This window comes from Pseudophryne corroboree, chromosome 6 (genome assembly GCF_028390025.1).
Source record: "Pseudophryne corroboree isolate aPseCor3 chromosome 6, aPseCor3.hap2, whole genome shotgun sequence".
Classification (NCBI taxonomy): Eukaryota; Metazoa; Chordata; class Amphibia; order Anura; family Myobatrachidae; genus Pseudophryne; species Pseudophryne corroboree.
Window position 1 is genome coordinate 171,785,822 of NC_086449.1, and position 20,901 is coordinate 171,806,722.

At 44.8% G+C, this 20,901-nt stretch overlaps 1 protein-coding gene and 1 pseudogene across 1 annotated transcript in view; both read left to right on the forward strand.

Moving 5' to 3' along the window:
• Positions 1–20,901, forward strand: part of LOC134936836 (tetraspanin-15-like) — a 535,165-nt gene that overhangs the window by 137,393 nt on the left and 376,871 nt on the right. The gene's annotated exons all lie outside the window — the stretch shown is intronic.
• On the forward strand, positions 19,595–19,713 carry LOC134937049 (5S ribosomal RNA; annotated as a pseudogene).

Consider the following 20,901-nt stretch of genomic DNA (forward strand, 5'->3'; position numbering starts at 1 on the left):
ACTCTACACGTAAGGTAGGTCCTTCTTGGGCAGCACAACAGGGTGCTTCAGCAGAACAGATATGTAGGGCAGCCACATGGTCTTCCATAAACACATTCATTAGACATTATGCCTTGGATACTTTTGCCTCTCATGACGCAGCCTTCGGGCGAAAGGTCCTCCTGTGCAATCAGGAGCGTCCCCACCACTAAAATGGCTTTGAGAATCCCAATGTTATCCTGTGGATAATCCTGTGGATCCAGACAGAGAAATATACGTTATGGTAAGAACTTACCGTTGATAACGTGATTTCTTTTATGTCCACAGGTATCCACAGGGATCCCACCCTGACGCATCTGATTTGAGGATCTAGACAATCACTAAAACCTCTTCCTTCTTGTATGGAAGAGTGTGCATGTGTGTTCTTATCGCCTAAACAGGTCTCTACCTGATGTTCCTGCCTAAAATCGCTGTGGAAAGAACTGATTTGACTGAGTCAGGGGGCGGGACTATATGGTGAAGGCCCCAATGCATCCTGGGAGGCCAGAAAGCTCGTGACCGTGTTGGTGCCATTTTCGCTGTCGCTCGGCAATATCCCAATGTTATCCTGTGGATACGTGTGGACATAAGAGAAATCACGTTATCAACGGTAAGTTCTTACCATAAGGTGTATATATATATATATATATATATATATATATATATATATATATATATATATAACACACACACACACACACACACACACACACACACACACGCAGGGGGGTTCCAAGTACCTGGAAATCCCCCTGCCCACAGATGGATCGGCGCAGTTGAACAATATTTTTTTTTTTACAGGGCAGCTGGTGTAGTGCAGCAGAGCTGTCTGTCTCTTTTTTTGTTAGTTATGCTAAGAGCTGAGGCTGCTGTGTTGGGTGAATGTAGTGGGAGCTGCAGAGCGCAGCTCCTCAGGCATTTCCCTTCCCATGGGGCTTACCAACAGAGCTGGCCTGGCCGAGTCAGAAGCAGTGTCGCCTGAGTGTCTGAGTGCATGTATGTGTCGCCAGTCAGGGGGTGCCCGGTGGTAGCGACGGGTCGGATGGGGGGATTGGGATGTGGGCGTCTTTAATAAATGATGCTGGCTTGGTTAGCACTCTCTGACCCAGTGGGGACGGGCAGCGTCTATATTAAATCATGGTTGCTGTGTTTTATTTTTATATGAAAGAGGTGTGTGTGTGTGTGTGTGTGTGTGTGTGTGTGTATACTGTATTGAATACTATACTGTGTGTGTGTGTGTGTGTGTCTGCTGTGTATGTATCTATGCATGTGTGTGTAAATATGCTGTGAGAGGCGGAGCTCAAGGCAGCGGGCAGCCTCGCGGAGAACACAGTCGCGGACAACGGAGGCTCAAAGGGACAGTATCCGAGGTAAGAGCTGTGTGGAGGCTACCTAAGAGCTGTGGAAGGGGTCTGCCTTAGATCAGGTGTGGGGGAGGGGGATTTGTCTTAGAGTCAGTGAGAGGGGGGGATGCCTGAGAGCCGGGGGTAGGCTGCCTGAGTGCTGAAGTGGGAAAGGGAGGGGGGGGGATGTAATTGCTGGCTTTTTCAGGGGGCTGGCTATTTTAATTATTTTATGTGGATGTGGTCCTTTTAATGTATTTTAGGTTGGATCTGGCTTTTTTATTGTATTTTATGCGGATGTGGCTTTTTAAATGTATTTTATGTTGGATCTGGCTTTTTATACCAGGGGCGCCCATTATACCCTTTTTGTCTCTTACTCCCCTTACTCTCTCTCATACTCCGCTAAGGGTCATCATAGTGACAGAAGCGGCATGCAGTCAGTGCTATTGGTGGGGGCCCCCACGTTTGTTGCCCGTGCACTACCTGAGCCAATTGAGTGGGTTGTAGGGAGGTCATACAGGCACGTGGAGGCCACACACACTACTGAGCCTCATTTTGACTTGTTTTAAGGACATTACATCAAAGTTGGATCAGCCTGTAGTGTGTTTTTCCACTTTAATTTTGAGTGTGACTCCAAATCCAGACCTCCATGGGTTAATAAATTTGATTTCCATTGATAATTTTTGTGTGATTTTGTTGTCAGCACATTCAACTATGTAAAGAACAAAGTATTTAATAAGAATATTTCATTCATTCAGATCTAGGATGTGTTATTTTAGTGTTCCCTTTATTTTTTTGAGCAGTGTATATTGCAGATTAGAAAACACGAGGGTTAATTCAGACCTGATCGCTAGCAGGCAATTTTTGCAGCCCTGTGAACAGATTGTCGCCACCTACAGGGGGAGTGTATTTTAGCTATGCAAGTGTGCGAACGCATGTTTAGTAGAGCTGCACAAACTGATTTTGTGCAGTCTCTGTGCAGCCTAGGACTTACTCAGCCTCTGCGAACACATCAGCCTATCCAGGACCGGAATTGACGTCAGCATCCTTCCCCGCAAAAGCATGGACACGCCTGCGTTTTTCCAACCCCTCCCTGAAAACGGTCAGTTGCCACTCAGAAACACCTTCTTCCTGTCATTCTCCTTGCGATCTCCAGTGCGAACGGATCCATCGCACAAACCCATCGCTGAGCGGCCATCCGCTTTGTACCCATGCGACACGCCTGTGCATTGCGGCGCAGTTCGGGCCTGATCGCAGGCTGTGGGAAAACGTAGCCTAGCGGTCAGGTCTGAATTACCCCCACAATCTTTCCGTAATCATTAGCAACCAAGAAAAAAAAGTAAACTTTAAAAATGACAAGACAGATAAAATCCTAAATTACCTGGATTATAACCATGTAACCTGAGAAGCGTAAAGCGTTTTCCTGCAGGCGGACATAACTGCTGAATTGATGGGTATTTTGCACCTTCATTTCTTCCAATAATTGTAATTTATGGCAATTTACCATGGGCCATGAAATACATGTTATAGCCAGGACAGAAATTGCCAACCTTCCCCATGTCTATGATTTATCTTTCCTCTTATAAGTACATTTTATCTCAAACTCGGGCCAGCTCTGGCTACATTCAGGTTCTCATGGGCGCCTTAAAATGCTGTCACTTTATGTCCAAGAAACCGTGGGGTTCTGAAGTGCGGCTATGCTCAGTATTCGGAATAGGTTCTGTCCGACACAGGCTCAGCATTTCCAGTCTACTTTAACAGCGTATCCTCACTTTAGAAGTGCACAGATTCCTGGTCAGTGTCGTGAAAAATTCCTGTGTGATCTGTCCTAAAGTATATGCCTCTACACGTCTCTTACATACACTTTAAATCCATTCTGCTTTTGCTGCATCTGGAATGCTTGGAACTTGTCATTTTCTGGATAAGTGGTGTTTATGTATTTGGAGCACTATGCATGAAATATTTTCCTGGTTTCCCTGTATACGTACTATTTAATCGTATTATCCACATACTTTTCAGTCAATGGTTTTCATATGGACTATGGGGAAAGGTTTGAAGGGGGGTAAGTATCCTGGATCCCCGCAAAAAAATTATCCCTAGTGTGTATTATCCTTGCCTACGCTCTCTGTTCCTGCGGGAGACACACAATTTTTTGGGTATTGCCCCACCCCCACAGAAGTGGGCACCCCTCCCTCATTCTGCCCACTTCCTAGTGAAATCAGAGGTAAACACAGTGAATATGTGGTCCCTGTGGATAGAGTGGGGCCTAATTATGCAATTCTATGCTAATCGCATAATTTTAGTCCCATCCCCTATGCAAATAGGCTCAATTAGCATTTTCCCCATGAGGGGTTGGGGCTTAATGTCACGATTAGCCTGACCCAGCCCACCTGCTTCTCCTCTCCAGGCAAGGTAGGAAAGTATGGTGTGTATGTGTTTGTGTACGTATGGTAGGCAATATAGTGGTCTAGTTACAATGCCTTGGAGAGAGATAAAGTGGACAGAGATGAAGAACCAGCCAATCAGTTTGTAACTGTCATTTTTCAAACACAGCCTGTAACATGGTAGTTAGGAGCTGATAGGCTGGTACTTTATCTCCATCCACTTTATTCTCTATCCATAGCTAAGTAAATAGACCCTTTAGATTGTAAACTCCACTGGAGCAGGTACTGATGTGAATGGACAAATATTCTCTGTGCAGGTGCTATGGAATATGTATGCACTATATAAGTAACTGTTAACAAATAAATAAATAATAGATATTGGCACCTGATTGGCTGTGAGGAACTCTTGGTACTGGACTCTCCCCTGCTCTCAAGCATCTTGCATGGTATCATGTAGAATGTAAAAATAGTCCCTAGTCTTGAGACAAACTGAAGAATGTGATGTTTTTGCCTTTGGGTAGGAGAAGGGTAGACTCATGCAGGGCAAGGGAATGTGTGTGATTTTAATGAGCTATCTGTGTCTCCAATTATTTTCCTGTAATTGCACAATGACATTTCTTTTCGCTCGAGAAATAAATCAAGATAACAAAACTTGTGCTCAGAGGGGACACTAGGTAGGGTAATTTGCAAATGCATAAAAGAGTTACAAATTGTTAAACATCTATAATGATTTAATGAGTGATATTTGCTGGTATTGATTACAGACCGCTCCTGCATGCTTAGTCCCTCTAATCCTGCATTGAAAGGCAATTTACTATGATGCTATGATGCTCACTAAGTAATATTCTGATTAAAGGGATTCCAGAAGTCTATATTCCATCACACAATTAACCATGCAGCCTTTATTGACAAACCCCTGTGACCTCTGCTTGTTTAACAGTGCTATTATTTATGTCCATTGCTTCTACTTTTGTTGGCAGAGTGTTGCGGTGTTGGATAAGGATGTTAGTCCACACAACGGCGCTTAACCAGGATGATTGGTTTATTCATATAACAAAGGTAACAGCTTGTAGTATATAGAAGATGTTCTGCAGCAGCAGGAACTCACAGTTTACATGTGAAGCAGTACAGCGTTAACACAGGATGCGGCTGTATACACACAGGGTGCGGATGCAGGGTAGACAAGGTCACACACTCAGGAGAGCAGAAGGTGCACGTCACTGCAGTTTTCTCTCCCAGGAAGAACTCTCTCAGACTGCGCACTAAGCACATCCTCCTGCACTGAGCTGACACTAGGAGGGAAAACACTAGAGCAGCGAAGCTGCCTCTATTGCGGGGAATGGAGATAGACCACAGAGTGATCCACTGTCTAACACCCCCCTTGCTCAAGGCTGTCTCCGATTACATACATTTGCATAACACTTTATCAAAACATTCCTCAATAGCATTTTCCTGTAACCGAAATCACATTAATAAAGCATGGTTACCAAACAGTAAAACAAATCTACTTTTCTCAAAAGTATTCAAGTCCACATTTTGTCATGAACATATTCAGCAAGTGTGATGACAGTCCCTTTGTCAACATATCAGCAGCATTGCTCTCGCTTGCTATATAATCCACATTGACTTTTCTCTATCGTCCTAGTGGATGCTGGGGTTCCTGAAAGGACCATGGGGAATAGCGGCTCCGCAGGAGACAGGGCACAAAAAGTAAAGCTTTTTCCGATCAGGTGGTGTGCACTGGCTCCTCCCCCTATGACCCTCCTCCAGACTCCAGTTAGATTTTTGTGCCCGGCCGAGAAGGGTGCAATCTAGGTGGCTCTCCTAAAGAGCTGCTTAGAAAAAGTTTAGCTAGGTTTTTTATTTTACAGTGATTCCTGCTGGCAACAGGATCACTGCAGCGAGGGACTGAGGGGAGAAGGAGTCAACTCACCTGCGTGCAGGATGGATTGGCTTCTTGGCTACTGGACATCAAGCTCCAGAGGGACGATCACGGGTACAGCCTGGATGGTCACCGGAGCCACGCCGCCGGCCCCCTTGCAGATGCTGAAGACAGAAGAGGTCCAGAATCGGCGGCTGAAGACTCCTGCAGTCTTCAAAAGGTAGCGCACAGCACTGCAGCTGTGCGCCATTTTCCTCTCAGCACACTTCACACGGCAGTCACTGAGGGTGCAGGGCGCTGGGAGGGGGGCGCCCTGGGAGGCAAAATGATTACCTATAAAGGCTAAAAATACCTCACATATAGCCCTAGAGGCTATATGGAGATATTTAACCCCTGCCTGATTTCTCTAAATAGCGGGAGACGAGCCCGCCAGAAAAGGGGCGGGGCCTATCTCCTCAGCACACGGCGCCATTTCCTCTCACAGCTCCGCTGGTCAGGACGGCTCCCAAGTCTCTCCCCTGCACTGCACTACAGAAACAGGGTAAAACAGAGAGGGGGGGGCACATTTATGGCGAAAATTTGATATAACAAAGCAGCTATAAGGGAGCACTTATTATAAGGCTATCCCTGATATATATATAGCGCTTTTGGTGTGTGCTGGCAAACTCTCCCTCTGTCTCCCCAAAGGGCTAGTGGGTCCTGTCTTCGTTAGGAGCATTCCCTGTGTGTCTGCTGTGTGTCGGTACGTGTGTGTCGACATGTATGAGGACGATATTGGTGTGGAGGCGGAGCAATTGCCAAATATGAGGATGTCACCCCCTAGGGAGTCGACACCGGAATGGATGCCTTTATTTATGGAACTACGGGATAGTGTCAACACGCTAAAGCAGTCGTTTGACGACATGAGGCGGGCCGGACAATCAATTAGTGCCTGTCCAGGCGACTCAAACACCGTCAGGGGCTGTGAAACGCCCTTTGCCTCAGTCGGTCGACACAGACCCAGACACAGGCGATGACTCCAGTGGTGACGGTGACGAATCAACCGTATTTTCCAGTAGGGCCACACGTTATATGATTTTGGCAATGAAGGAGGCGTTACATTTAGCTGATACTACAGGTACCACTAAACAGGGTATTATGTGGGGTATGAAAAAACTACCTATAGTTTTTCCTGAATCAGAAGAATTAAATGACGTGTGTAATGAAGCGTGGGTTGCCCCTGATAAAAAACTGATAATTTCAAAGAAATTATTGGCATTATACCCTTTCCCGCCAGAGGTTAGGGAGCGCTGGGAAACACCTCCTAGGGTGGACAAGGCGCTAACACGCTTATCTAAACAAGTGGCGTTACCCTCTCCTGAGACGGCCGCACTTAAAGATCCATCAGATAGGAGGATGGAAAATATCCAAAAAAGTATATACACACATGCAGGTGTTATACTACGACCAGCTGTAGCGACTGCCTGGATGGGCAGTGCTGGGGTAGTTTGGTCAGAGTCCCTGATTGAAAATATTGATACCCTGGACAGGGACAATATTTTACTGTCGTTAGAACAAATAAAGGATGCATTTCTTTATATGCGTGATGCACAGAGGGATATCTGCACACTGGCATCACGGGTAAGTGCTATGTCCATTTCGGCCAGAAGAGCTTTATGGACGCGACAGTGGTCAGGCGATGCGGATTCAAAACGGCATATGGAAGTTTTGCCGTATAAAGGGGAGGAGTTATTTGGAGTCGGTCTATCAGATTTGGTGGCCACGGCTACAGCCGGGAAATCCACCTTTCTACCTCAAGTCACTCCCCCACAGAAAAAGGCACCGACTTTTCAACCGCAGCCCTTTCGTTCCTTTAAAAATAAGAGAGCAAAGGGCTATTCATATCTGCCACGAGGCAAAGGTCGAGGGAAGAGACAGCAACACACAGCTCCTTCCCAGGAACAGAAGCCCTCCCCGGCTTCTACAAAAGCCTCAGCATGACGCTGGGGCTCCTCAAGCGGACTCGGGGATGGTGGGCGGTCGTCTCAAAAATTACAGCGCGCAGTGGGCTCACTCGCAGGTAGATCCCTGGATCCTGCAGATAATATCTCAAGGATACAGGTTGGAATTAGAGACGGATCCACCTCGCCGTTTCCTGAAGTCTGCTTTACCAACGTCCCCCTCCGAAAGGGAGACGGTTTTGGAAGCCATTCACAAGCTGTACTCTCAGCAGGTGATAGTCAAGGTACCTCTTCTACAACAAGGGAAGGGGTATTATTCCACTCTTTTTGTGGTACCGAAGCCGGATGGCTCGGTAAGGCCTATTCTAAATCTGAAGTCCTTGAACCTGTACATAAAGAAGTTCAAGTTCAAAATGGAGTCACTCAGAGCAGTGATAGCGAACCTGGAAGAGGGGGACTTTATGGTATCCTTGGACATCAAGGATGCGTATCTCCACGTTCCAATTTACCCCTCACACCAGGGGTACCTCAGGTTCGTTGTACAAAACTGTCACTATCAGTTTCAGACGCTGCCGTTCGGATTGTCCACGGCACCTCGGATCTTTACAAAGGTAATGGCCGAGATGATGATTCTTCTTCGAAGAAAAGGCGTATTAATTATCCCATACTTGGACGATCTCCTAATAAGGGCGAGGTCCAGAGAACAGCTAGAGATGGGATTAGCACTGTCTCAAGAAGTGCTAAAACAGCACGGGTGGATTCTGAATATTCCAAAATCCCAGTTAATGCCGACAACTCGTCTGCTGTTCCTAGGGATGATTCTGGACACGGTTCAGAAAAAGGTTTTTCTCCCGGAGGAAAAAGCCAAGGAGTTATCCGAGCTTGTCAGGAACCTCCTAAAACCAGGAAAGGTGTCTGTACATCAATGCACAAGAGTCCTGGGAAAAATGGTGGCTTCTTACGAAGCAAATTCCATTCGGCAGATTCCACGCAAGAATTTTCCAAAGGGATCTGTTGGACAAATGGTCAGGGTCGCATCTTCAGATGCACCTACGGATAACCCTGTCTCCAAGGACAAGGGTGTCTCTTCTGTGGTGGTTGCAGAGTCCTCATCTATTGGAGGGCCGCAGATTCGGCATACAGGATTGGATCCTGGTGACCACGGACGCCAGCCTGAGAGGCTGGGGAGCAGTCACACAAGGAAGAAACTTCCAGGGAGTATGGACGAGCCTGGAAACGTCTCTTCACATAAACATTCTGGAACTAAGAGCAATATACAATGCTCTAAGCCAGGCAGAACCTCTGCTTCAGGGAAAACCGGTGTTGATCCAGTCGGACAACATCACGGCAGTCGCCCATGTGAACAGACAGGGCGGCACAAGAAGCAGGAGTGCAATGGCAGAAGCTGCAAGGATTCTTCGCTGGGCAGAGAATCATGTGATAGCGCTATCAGCAGTGTTCATCCCGGGAGTGGACAACTGGGAAGCAGACTTCCTCAGCAGACACGATCTTCACCCGGGAGAGTGGGGACTTCATCCAGAAGTCTTCCACATGCTGGTAACCCGTTGGGAAAGACCAATGGTGGACATGATGGCGTCTCGCCTCAACAAAAAACTGGACAGGTATTGCGCCAGGTCAAGAGATCCGCAGGCAATAGCTGTGGACGCGCTGGTAACGCCTTGGGTGTACCAGTCGGTGTATGTGTTTCCTCCTCTGCCTCTCATACCAAAAGTATTGAGAATTATACGGCAAAGAGGCGTAAGAACGATACTAGTGGTTCCGGATTGGCCAAGAAGGACTTGGTACCCGGAACTTCAAGAGATGATCACGGAAGATCCGTGGCCTCTACCTCTAAGGAGGGACTTGCTTCAGCAGGGTCCCTGTCTGTTTCAAGACTTACCGCGGCTGCGTTTGACGGCATGGCGGTTGAACGCCGGATCCTAATGGAAAAAGGCATGCCGGAAGAAGTCATTCCTACTTTGATTAAAGCAAGGAAAGAAGTAACCGTGCAACATTATCACCGAATTTGGCGAAAATATGTTGCGTGGTGCGAAGATCGGAGTGCTCCGACGGAGGAATTTCAACTGGGTCGATTCCTACATTTCCTGCAATCAGGATTGTCTATGGGTCTCAAATTGGGATCTATTAAGGTTCAAATTTCGGCCCTGTCGATTTTCTTTCAAAAAGAATTGGCTTCAGTCCCTGAAGTCCAGACCTTTGTTAAGGGAGTGCTGCATATACAGCCTCCTGTGGTGCCTCCAGTGGCACCGTGGGATCTCAATGTAGTTTTGGATTTTCTAAAATCTCATTGGTTTGAACCACTAAATAAGGTGGATTTGAAATATCTCACTTGGAAAGTGACCATGCTTCTAGCCCTGGCTTCTGCCAGGAGAGTGTCAGAATTGGCAGCTTTATCTTACAAAAGCCCATATCTGATTTTCCATTCGGACAGGGCGGAACTGCGGACTCGTCCGCATTTTCTCCCTAAGGTGGTGTCAGCATTTCATCTGAACCAGCCTATTGTAGTGCCTGCGGCTACAAGTGACTTGGAGGACTCCAAGTTACTGGACGTTGTCAGAGCATTAAAAATATATATTGCAAGAACAGCTGGAGTCAGAAAATCTGACTCGTTGTTTATATTGTATGCACCCAACAAGATGGGTGCTCCTGCGTCTAAGCAGACGATTGCTCGTTGGATTTGTAGCACAATCCAACTGGCACATTCTGTGGCAGGCCTGCCACAGCCTAAATCTGTAAAGGCCCACTCCACAAGGAAGGTGGGCTCATCTTGGGCGGCTGCCCGAGGGGTCTCGGCATTACAACTTTGCCGAGCAGCTACGTGGTCAGGGGAGAACACGTTTGTAAAATTTTACAAATTTGATACTCTGGCTAAGGAGGACCTGGAGTTCTCTCATTCGGTGCTGCAGAGTCATCCGCACTCTCCCGCCCGTTTGGGAGCTTTGGTATAATCCCCATGGTCCTTTCAGGAACCCCAGCATCCACTAGGACGATAGAGAAAATAAGATTTTACTTACCGATAAATCTATTTCTCGGAGTCCGTAGTGGATGCTGGGCGCCCATCCCAAGTGCGGATTATCTGCATAAATTGTACATAGTTATTGTTAACTTATTCGGGTTATTGTTGTAGGAAGCCATCTTTCAGAGGCTCCGCTGTTATCATACTGTTAACTGGGTTTAGATCACAGGTTGTACGGTGTGATTGGTGTGGCTGGTATGAGTCTTACCCGGGATTCAAAATCCTCCCTTATTGTGTACGCTCGTCCGGGCACAGTACCTAACTGGAGTCTGGAGGAGGGTCATAGGGGGAGGAGCCAGTGCACACCACCTGATCGGAAAAAGCTTTACTTTTTGTGCCCTGTCTCCTGCGGAGCCGCTATTCCCCATGGTCCTTTCAGGAACCCCAGCATCCACTACGGACTCCGAGAAATAGATTTATCGGTAAGTAAAATCTTATTATTTTCCACTAACTCACGGATAAAGTGATGTCTAATGGCAATGTGTTTGGACCGTTTATAATGCTTGGTGCTGGAAGACAAATCAATTGCTCCCTTGTTATCACACGCAATGTTGATATTCTCACTGTGGTAAAGAAGGCTAAACTCGCATAAAGTCTCCTTTATCCATAAAGCTTCTTTTGCAGTTTCTGTAAGTGCTATGGAAACAGTGGGTTGCTTTCTGCTCAGCCAGCTGACAGCTGCGCCTGTCAAAGTTAACAAATATCCTGTATAGGAATGACGGTCATCCTCATCTGATCCCCAATCGGCATCACAGAAAACTCCCAAAGTCGTACTTTTTGACTTTGTAAACATCAACTTTCATGAACTTGTACCTTATGATTCTTTTAACTGCAATCCAGTGTTGCCTCCCTGGGTTAATTGCAAACTGGCTTGCCCGGCTCACTGCATCTGTGATGTCGGGGGTGAGTCGCAATACTTGCATACATGAAGCTACCAACCAGCATTTTGAATTGAAACCTCTCTTATTTCCTCTTATCTCCTCCTGGCTGGTTGGTGAGATGGCCTTTATTATCTTTATGCTTTTGTCAATAGGAGTGCTCACTGGTTTTGCATCAGACATTCCATACTTGCAAAGTATTGCTTCAATATATGTCTGTTAATCAATTGTAACAGTCCCATCTTTCAGGTTTTGTACAATCCTCATGCCTAACAAATGATTTGCAGGGCTTAAATCTTATAGCTTGAATTTTTGTTTCAGCTGCTGTTTTACATCAATAATGTGCTCTTCTTGACCTGCTAGCAATAGCTCATCCACATACACAACTACGATAAACCGCTTTTCTTCTATAGTTTTGTGATATAAGTAGTGATCAGTCTCTGACCTAACAAAGTTCATCTCTAGCACCACAGCATCCAGTTTCACATACCAACAGCAAACACTTTGCTTTAGGCCGTACAAAGATTTCTTTAAGAGGCAAACTTTTCCCTCTTGGAACATACTCTCGTCACAATGTTCAGGTGGTTCCATATACATCTCCTCAATTAACTCTCCATTTAGGAATGCAGAATCAAAGTCTAACTGGTATAACAATAAATCATGAAGTGTAGCAATGGCAATAACTGACCTCAAGGTGCTGCACCTTGCGACAGGCAAAAAGATCTCTCCGTAGTCGATCCCAGATTTTTGTGTGTATCCTTTAGCAACAAGGCAGGCTTTATAACAAGCAATAGTCCCATCCGCATTCATCTTTCTGCAAAAAACCCACTTGTTCTTGATTGTGTTACGGTTATTTGGCCTCTCAACTACAGTCCCTGTACTGTTATCATCCAGAGCTGACAGCTCTGTATCTATTGCTAACTTCCATTCTTTCCAGTCGCTACTTGATTTTGCTTCCAGTATATTTTGGGGTTCACAGTAAGCTATATTTGCATATTCCTCACTGTATCTTTTTGATGGAACACCTTTATTGCTCCTCATAGAACTTCTGTTTCCTGATTGGGTATATGCATTAACACTTTTAGGTTCAGACACGCTTTCTGCTGCCTGTACATCCAGCGATACATATTGTTCCTGTGATTCTTGTTCCACTGTTCCAGTGATTGGTTCTGTCTCATGGAACACCACATCTCTAGACTTTAGAAGATGTTTGTTTGTAATGTTCCAAAGCCTGTATCCTTTGCTTTCTTCACAGTATTCTAGCATAATACATTCCACTGACTTTGGATCTAATTTCCGTCTTTTCTACTTAGGTATATGTGCATAAGCTTTACAGCCGAAGACACGGAGATGATTGACAGCTGGCTTTTTCTTGGACTACGCCTCCAGTGGTGTTTTACCTTTTATGGCTACTGTGGGTGCACGGTTTTTAAGATATAACGCAGTAGACACTGCCTCTGCCCAAAAGCTTTTCTCCCGGCCTACGTCACTAAACATAGTCTGTGCTCTCTCAACAATTGTACGATTTGCACGCTCACTCACACCGTTTTGTTCTGGCGTGTAAGCAATTATTAGTTGATACTGTATGCCATATTTTTTTCAGGAACTGTGCTAAAACTCTGTTGTCATACTCTCCGCCATTGTCGGATCTCAAGACTTTTAATTTCATACCCGTCTGAGTCTCCACCAGGTTCTTGAATTCTACAGTTTTATTGACAACTTCACTTTTAGCTTTCATGAAATACACGTGTCATCCTTGTGGCATTATCAGTAAAAGTTATAAATTACCTGTTGGCACTCATTGATTCCATCTTCGTCAGACCACATACGTCAGTATGCACTAGGGCTAGTGGTATTTCCGCTCTACTAGTAGACTTAGGAAATGGGGTGCGAGTCTGCTTTCCTTTTATACAACTCTCACACACAGGTCTCTCAGTATTACAGTGATTCCAGTTGCCATTGCATCGAGTAGTTTCTGGACGTTGTCATCCTGGATGACTTAGGCGCCTGTGCCACAGCTCCATCGACTGGTTTGAATCAGGGGCCGCCATTGCAGAACACTGCTCGGTGTCTAGGACATACAGTTGGTTGCACCGGGTTGCTGAAGCAATTACAGTCCCTTTCTCATTTTGCACCATACATTTGCCCTTTGTAAATTGGACTCTGTAACCCTTTTTCTCCAGGATGCTTATAGCAATGAGATTGCTTCCCAAATCTGGCACGAACAAGACGTCTTGGATGTCTGTTATAACTGTTTCAGCTTTAATTCTTATACGCACTGTGATTGTCCCAAATTTTTAAGCAGTGGGCCCAATTCAGACCTGATCGCTGCTGTGCGTTTTGCCAGACAGCCGATGGCCATCTCAGCCCAGCGATCTCCACTGCTTGATTGACAGGCAGAGGTGGTCACGGGGCGGGAGTGGGTGGGCTGGCGGCATTTGGCCATCGTTTTGGGGGCACAGTCCGGGCAATGCAGGAGTTCCCAGACCATGCGATGGCCGGGCTGTGGTGGCTGCATGACGTGACACACAGTCGCTGCGACCCGGACAGCGATGGGTAGTTCCCTGCCAGCGCGCAGGAGCTGCGTAGGTAGGGAGCTATTTGTCAAGTATAAGAGCATCGCCACCGTGTTATGCTTTTGTACTTGTGCGGGGGGATTTCAGGGCCAGACATGCGGGGCGGACTAGTCCTGTGCTGGGCGTCCCCCGCATGTCTGAGTAACTAATCGTAGCCGTGCAAAATTTTGCACGGCTACGATCAGGTCTGCATTAGGCCCTTTGTACTCCAATCCCTTTTACTGTAATGGGTTCACATTCTGTCAGTGAATTGAACCATTCCTGATTACAACTGAAATGTCTAGTGGCCCCTGAGTCCATATACCAGCAATCCTTCTTATGACTATCTGTTGCATTCAATGCTGACTTATTTGGTTTGTCACGCTTCTTCTGCATACCACTGCAATTTCTCAGTCTGCAATCTGAGGCCTTGTGCCCCACCTTGTGACATATAAAGCACTTGAACTTGAGCTTTCTGGACTTAGTACTTTTTGTGAATAAGGCAGAACCCCTAGCATGTGTCTCGACAGGAATACGTTCTTGGAATTGCAGCAGCTTGGCTTTTACAATTTCTGTTCTCAGCTTGTTATCGTTAGACTCCAAAGCTACTACCAGGAAATCGAATTCTGGTGTCAGGTTTTGTAACATCGCCACCGCCATTTCCTCATCGTCAGCCTGTGCACCCACAGATGCCAACTGCTGAGCTACTGACAGCATTTTATCAATTTAATCGCTCATGTCTTTACAGGCACTTAACTTTGTCTTGTACAGCATAAGCCTCAAGTTTATTCTTCTCATCAGACCTTTGTCCTCATATTCCATTTGCATAGCTGCCCACATGTCTTTGGCTGACACTTTCCCGCTGATAATGGAGTAGACGTTTTGTTCCACGGCCAAGCCTATCAGGCTCTATCCACTTCGTCTGGGTTTGGGTCTGCTCCTGGCTCAATTGTGACTTTCCACAACTTTTCCCACTTAGGCAGCATCTCCATTGCAAATTTCCACGTTGTGCAATTATCTGAGCCTTTTTGCTTTGTAAAGTTCACGCTGCTCCCTGTACTGTACATTCTTCTCTACTATATAAAAGTAAAAATTTGTCACTCTGTCTTGCTATACAAATCCACAGTTTACAAGCGAAGATTGTGAAATTTGACATGCAAGCGTATTAAAACACAGCGGAGGCAACTAAGAAAATTAGAAATCCCTATCACCCCTGGGGACGGGGGGGGGAGACAACAGCACAGAGTATATCAAGAGACATCATAACTCCGGAATTGCTGGAGCCATGTAATCACAAATTGGTATATATATGCCTTACAGTCTGGGAACAAACACTGTGGGGGGAAAACACCCCTAGCACCCCTAGAGGTGAGGCAGCAGCACTGAGTATTTCACCAGACAGCATAACTCTGGAATGCCTGCAGTAATTTACAACAAACTTGGTACACATATGACTTACACTCTGGGAACAAACACTGTGGGGGTCAGACACCCCTAGCACCCCTAGGGGGAACAGCAGCACAGAGTATGTCAGCAGACAGCATAACTGTAGAAGGCCTGGAACACTTTACACCAAACTTGGGACACATCTGACTGACAATCTGGGAACAAACTATGTGGGGGTTAGACACCCCTAGCACCACTAGGGGTGGGACAGCAGCACAGATTATTTCAGGAGACAGCATAACTCCTGAATGCTTGGACCAATGTAAAACAAACTTGGTACACATATGAATTACAATCTGGAAACAAACACTGTGTTTAAGACACCCCAAGCATCCCTAGGGGTGAGGCAGCTTCTCAGAGTTTTTCAGCTGACAGCATAACTCTGGAATTCCTGGAGCAATTTACAACAAACTTGCTACACATACGACTTACACTCTGGGAACAAACACTGTGGGGGTCAGACACCCCTAACACCCCTGGGGATGGGAAAGCAGAACAGAGTATGTCAGCAGACAGCATAACTGTGGAAGGTCTGGAGCACTTTACACAAAACGTGGGACACATCTGACTTACAATCTATCAACAAACTCTGTCAGTGTTAGACACCCCTAGCACCCCTAGGGGTGGGCCTGTAGCACAGAGTATTTCAGGATACAGCATAACTTACGAATACTTGGACCAATTTTAAACAAACTTGCTACACATATGAATTACAATCTGGGAACAAATACTGTGAGGGTAACACACCCCTAGGGGTGGGGAGCAGCACAGAGTTTTCCTACAGACAGCACAACTCTGGAATGCCTGGAGCAATGGTTCACATATGACTTACACTCTGGGAACAAACACTGTGGGGGTAACACACCACTAGCACCCTTAGAGGTGGCCCAGCAGCACAGACTATTTCAGGATGTGCATAGGATGTGCATAGGGGCACAGCTATGGGGGCAGCGTGTGCCCCGACGTATGCCAATATCTTTCTAGGATGGTGGGAACGCGAATTTGTATTCAGTGACAGTAATGATGTCTTCACGACTAACATCATTATGTGGGTAAGATACATCGACGATATTCTGATGATATGGGAAGGAGATGTACAGATGTTACTCCTGTTCATCGAACATTTAAACAACAACAATCTCAATATTTGCCTTACTCACGTCATCAGTCAAGATGAACTCCCATTTCTGGACGTACTCATCTATAAAGATAAAAATGACATGCTTTCAACAAAGTTATTCAGGAAGGAGACATCATCCAACACACTTCTACATCAAACCAGCTCCCACTTCCCTCCCACAATAAATAATATACCCAAAGGAGAATTCCTACGCTTAAGAAGGAACTGTTCCAATGATCAGGATTTCGCAGAACAAAGCAAAGACCTCTCTAATAGACTTCGTGAGAGAGGATACAGCAACACATCCATCAAGAAAGCTAGTAGAAATATCCAGACCACTCAGAGAGAACATTTAATTTTTGATAAGAAACAAAAGAAACAAGAGGACAAAACCATCAGATTCGTTGGGGGATTTTGCCAAGAATGGCACCATGTTAAACAAGCTATCCAAAAACACTGGGGAATTCTCCACTTGGACCACACTTTATCTGAAAAACTTGGCCCACAAGTATCCATGAGTTGGCGGAGATCAAGAAATTTGAAAGATAGATTGGTGTCTAGCCATTTCCAACCATCTCGAGACAAACCACAGACCACTATTGGCACACACCCATGCGGTCACTGTAAAGCATGTCAATACATCCTTAAGACTGACCATATTCAGGACCGCTTTGGTAAAGACATTAAATTTAAGCATTTCATCAACTGTTCCACCGAAGGTGTGATCTACTGTATTGTGTGCATTTGTGGACAAAGATATGTGGGTATGACGACTAGAGCCCTCAAGCAAAGAATTCTTGAACATATTGGATCCATTCGGAATGCCACCAGAGACCTACAAAAAATGAAGCAACTTACCTCTATAGCACGACACTTCATCTCTAACCATGCAGGTCGGTGGGATGGACTTAAAGTCTGCGGACTAGAAAAAGTGAAATTGGGTCTACGAGGGGGAGACCTGACCAATACTCTCCTACGGAAGGAATGTGAATGGACATTTAAATTAGACTCACTCCATCCACATGGACTGAATGAAACTATGAATTTTGGAGCATTCCTTCCAAGTTGATTAATTCATTTTCAATAACCATTTTCATTAATTCACTCTCAATAACCATAGTTATAATTCCTATTTTTACTATCCTAATATCATGGTTCTGAAATATATTAGCAATTTAAGCCAATTATATAGTATATCAATCTCTTGCAGCATTGTTATTCATTAAATCATTAGATAGCTGCCTCAAATATAATATCAGCACTCATATTTAAATTTACTCACAGCTACACCAATTATACAATTTATGTAGCACCTTCTTTAACCTCACTATATATCCTTTTCACCACTCTTTCTTCTTCCCCCCCCCTTTCCCCCCCCCTATTAATCAAGTCTATCCATTCATTAATCCCATACAAAAAATAATTATTGCACTAATTTCACCCTAACATCCACACACAATAAGCTCCACTCTTATAATTAATCACATTATACCTTACACATTATTATATTCATTCCTTAGACACATTCACGCACTACTATTATATACCATCGGGCTTGTAACAACTAAACCCCCTTGTTAATTCAATCCGCAAACCTCTTGCAGGACATCTAATCTGTATCCACTTATTTTTCTAATTACTATTAAGCTCATACAAACCGTGTCAGAATCAACATAAATGGCAATCAATCAAGTACAGCCCTGATTGGCTACTTGCACAGATTTAAGACAGATCCTGATACCACATGTTCACACTACCCGTGAACAAGCTAATCAGTGAAACGTACGTTGGGAGGTGAACAGGGTCACGATGAGTGCGCTCATGTGACCGGAGACCGGCAGGAGAGGAGATTAGACAAGCCGCATAGACGCTGGAGCTCGGCGGCCAGCAGCGCACCACGAGCGGGCAAACACTTAGGTATTTCTTTTGTCCCACTTGCTATTCTGTCTCCCGTCAGCAGGAGAGGAGATCAGACAAGCCGCACAGACGCTGGAGCTCGGCGGCCAGCGGCGCACCACGAGTGGGCAAACATATAAGTATTTCTCTTGTCCCATTTGCTATTCTGTCTCCCGTTAAATCAACTTGCACATATATAAATTCAATAATCAATGTGCATCGGTCTCTTTGGCAAATGTTATGCCAATTATCATAAAGCATTGCATCAGCGCCTATTTATATGCTGGTTTTTACAGGAGTAGAAAGCTATTGTGCATATCATAGCTAAATACATTGTAAAATTTACCTAGCATATGTTCTTTCTGTGGGGGTTCGTTTTCTATGTGCCTTTTGGGTTCATTCTGGCCTTATCTATCTGTCTGTTACATGTTAGACAGATATATTATAGACACACTGTGGATACATGCAAAATAGTTATTGTGGTAACTTTTTTGTTTCAAAGACAGCACTTATACCATGTTAGGCACTATTGTACTAATTAGCCTCCAAATGGATAATTGAGACTGCTATACATCTCGCCTACTTTCTAAGTCTGTCTCTTTTTTCTTTCTCCAAGCTGAAACATTTCCATATCATTCTATGTCCACCCTTTGTCCTACAATTTATATTATGGCATATTAGGAGCTTTATTTGCAACTTTTGGAGTTCATAATTTCACAATAACCTTTTTTTCCCCTTTAATAGGGAGATCCAATTAATAATAGAGACGATTTCTCTTTGGATCATATACAAACATTGCGGCATGTCATCAGTATAACAGTGGTCTATACCTGCCTCACCCATTGCAGAAACCCACTTTTAAAGGTGCTGCATAGCACACAATGAAACATACAGGCATTCTCCGCTGGCCAAGAAATTATTGACCACATGATTTAAACTTACGTATACCTACATATTTGGGATACATTTTGGTGCAATGATGGTTAAACATATATTGTCTCTTTAGAGATCATTTGGTCAATTTGGTAACGAGGTGCTTACCAATAACCTTCTACCAGCTATATATTAGCGGTAGAATTTGCCATATCAATGCTAATCTACTACCATACCACACCGCGCATGCCCAATCTCGTCTGATCTTGGAAGCAATACGGTGTTGGGCCTGGTCAGTACTTAGGTGGTGGACCACTAAGGAATACCAGGTGTTGTAGGTTTTTTTGACGGCACTACTTTGGTCATAGCACCTACTTTATATATTTATACATTCAAGCATTTTGGGCCTGCTAAATAATGCCTTGTATATTCATCAATATTTTCACAATTTAGCTTTACCAGGTGGCTTACATTGAATAGCCACTTATTAGTGAAACAACATATTTTCTGGTGTACCTATATTTTAATACAATACAATTAAAGGTTACGTTTTAAATTACTTTATTTTTTACATCACTGCCTATTACTCAAATCATATTTGTTTCCAAGTGGGAGTGCTCCCAACAAAGGTCTCTTTTTTTCTGTTTCTTTCCCCTCTACTACGGATGTGCATAATATGTCAGTGATGATTTACAAAATGTTCTATTGTTTTGAAGTTAAAAATATAAAATGCCACCAAAGAAAACAGCTACAAATGGTGGAAATAAAAACAATTCCACAAGGAATAAAATGTTAGCGGCAACTTGTGTGGTTAATCTTTACATTGATTTTTTTAAACAAACATTCTTAAAATCCCGGGCAACGCCGGGTACTCCAGCTAGTATTTAATAAAAGTACTCCTTCTTTAATCAGCTGCACTTTTATTTCTTATGTTCCTGTTTTAGAATGCCTTTCCAACTTGGGCTCCTTGGCCCATAACCTGTTGGCAGAGTGTTGCGGTGTCGGATAGGGATGTTAGTCCACACAACGACAATTAACCAGAATGATTGGTTTATTCATATAACAGAGATAACAGCTTGTAGTATATAGAAGATATTCTGCAGCAGCAGAAACTCACAGTATACATGTGAAGCAGTTCAACGGTAGCACAGCGTCTCAGTGCACACAGGATGCAGCTGTATACACACAGAGTGGCTGCGGGGTAGACAAGGTCACACACACAGGAGAGCAGAAGCTGCACGTCAGGAAGAACTCTCTCAGACTGCACTAAGCACATGGTTAGTTCTAAATCCAAGTTGGATAAGAGACCTCTGACGAAATGTACCCTCGCAGGCTTGCTTCGCTCACCATGCTTCGGGTTCGGTGGCTCGCTCCGCTTTGCTCACCACAGGGTTACTAAAGGTAGTAGTTGGTGGCGTGGATAGTAGAAAAACTATCCCGCTGGCCTAGCTCCTCCCCCTGACATCATAGGTCCTTTAGGTCACTTGATTCTAGCATCTACCCCAAGCACATCCTCCTGCACTGAGCTG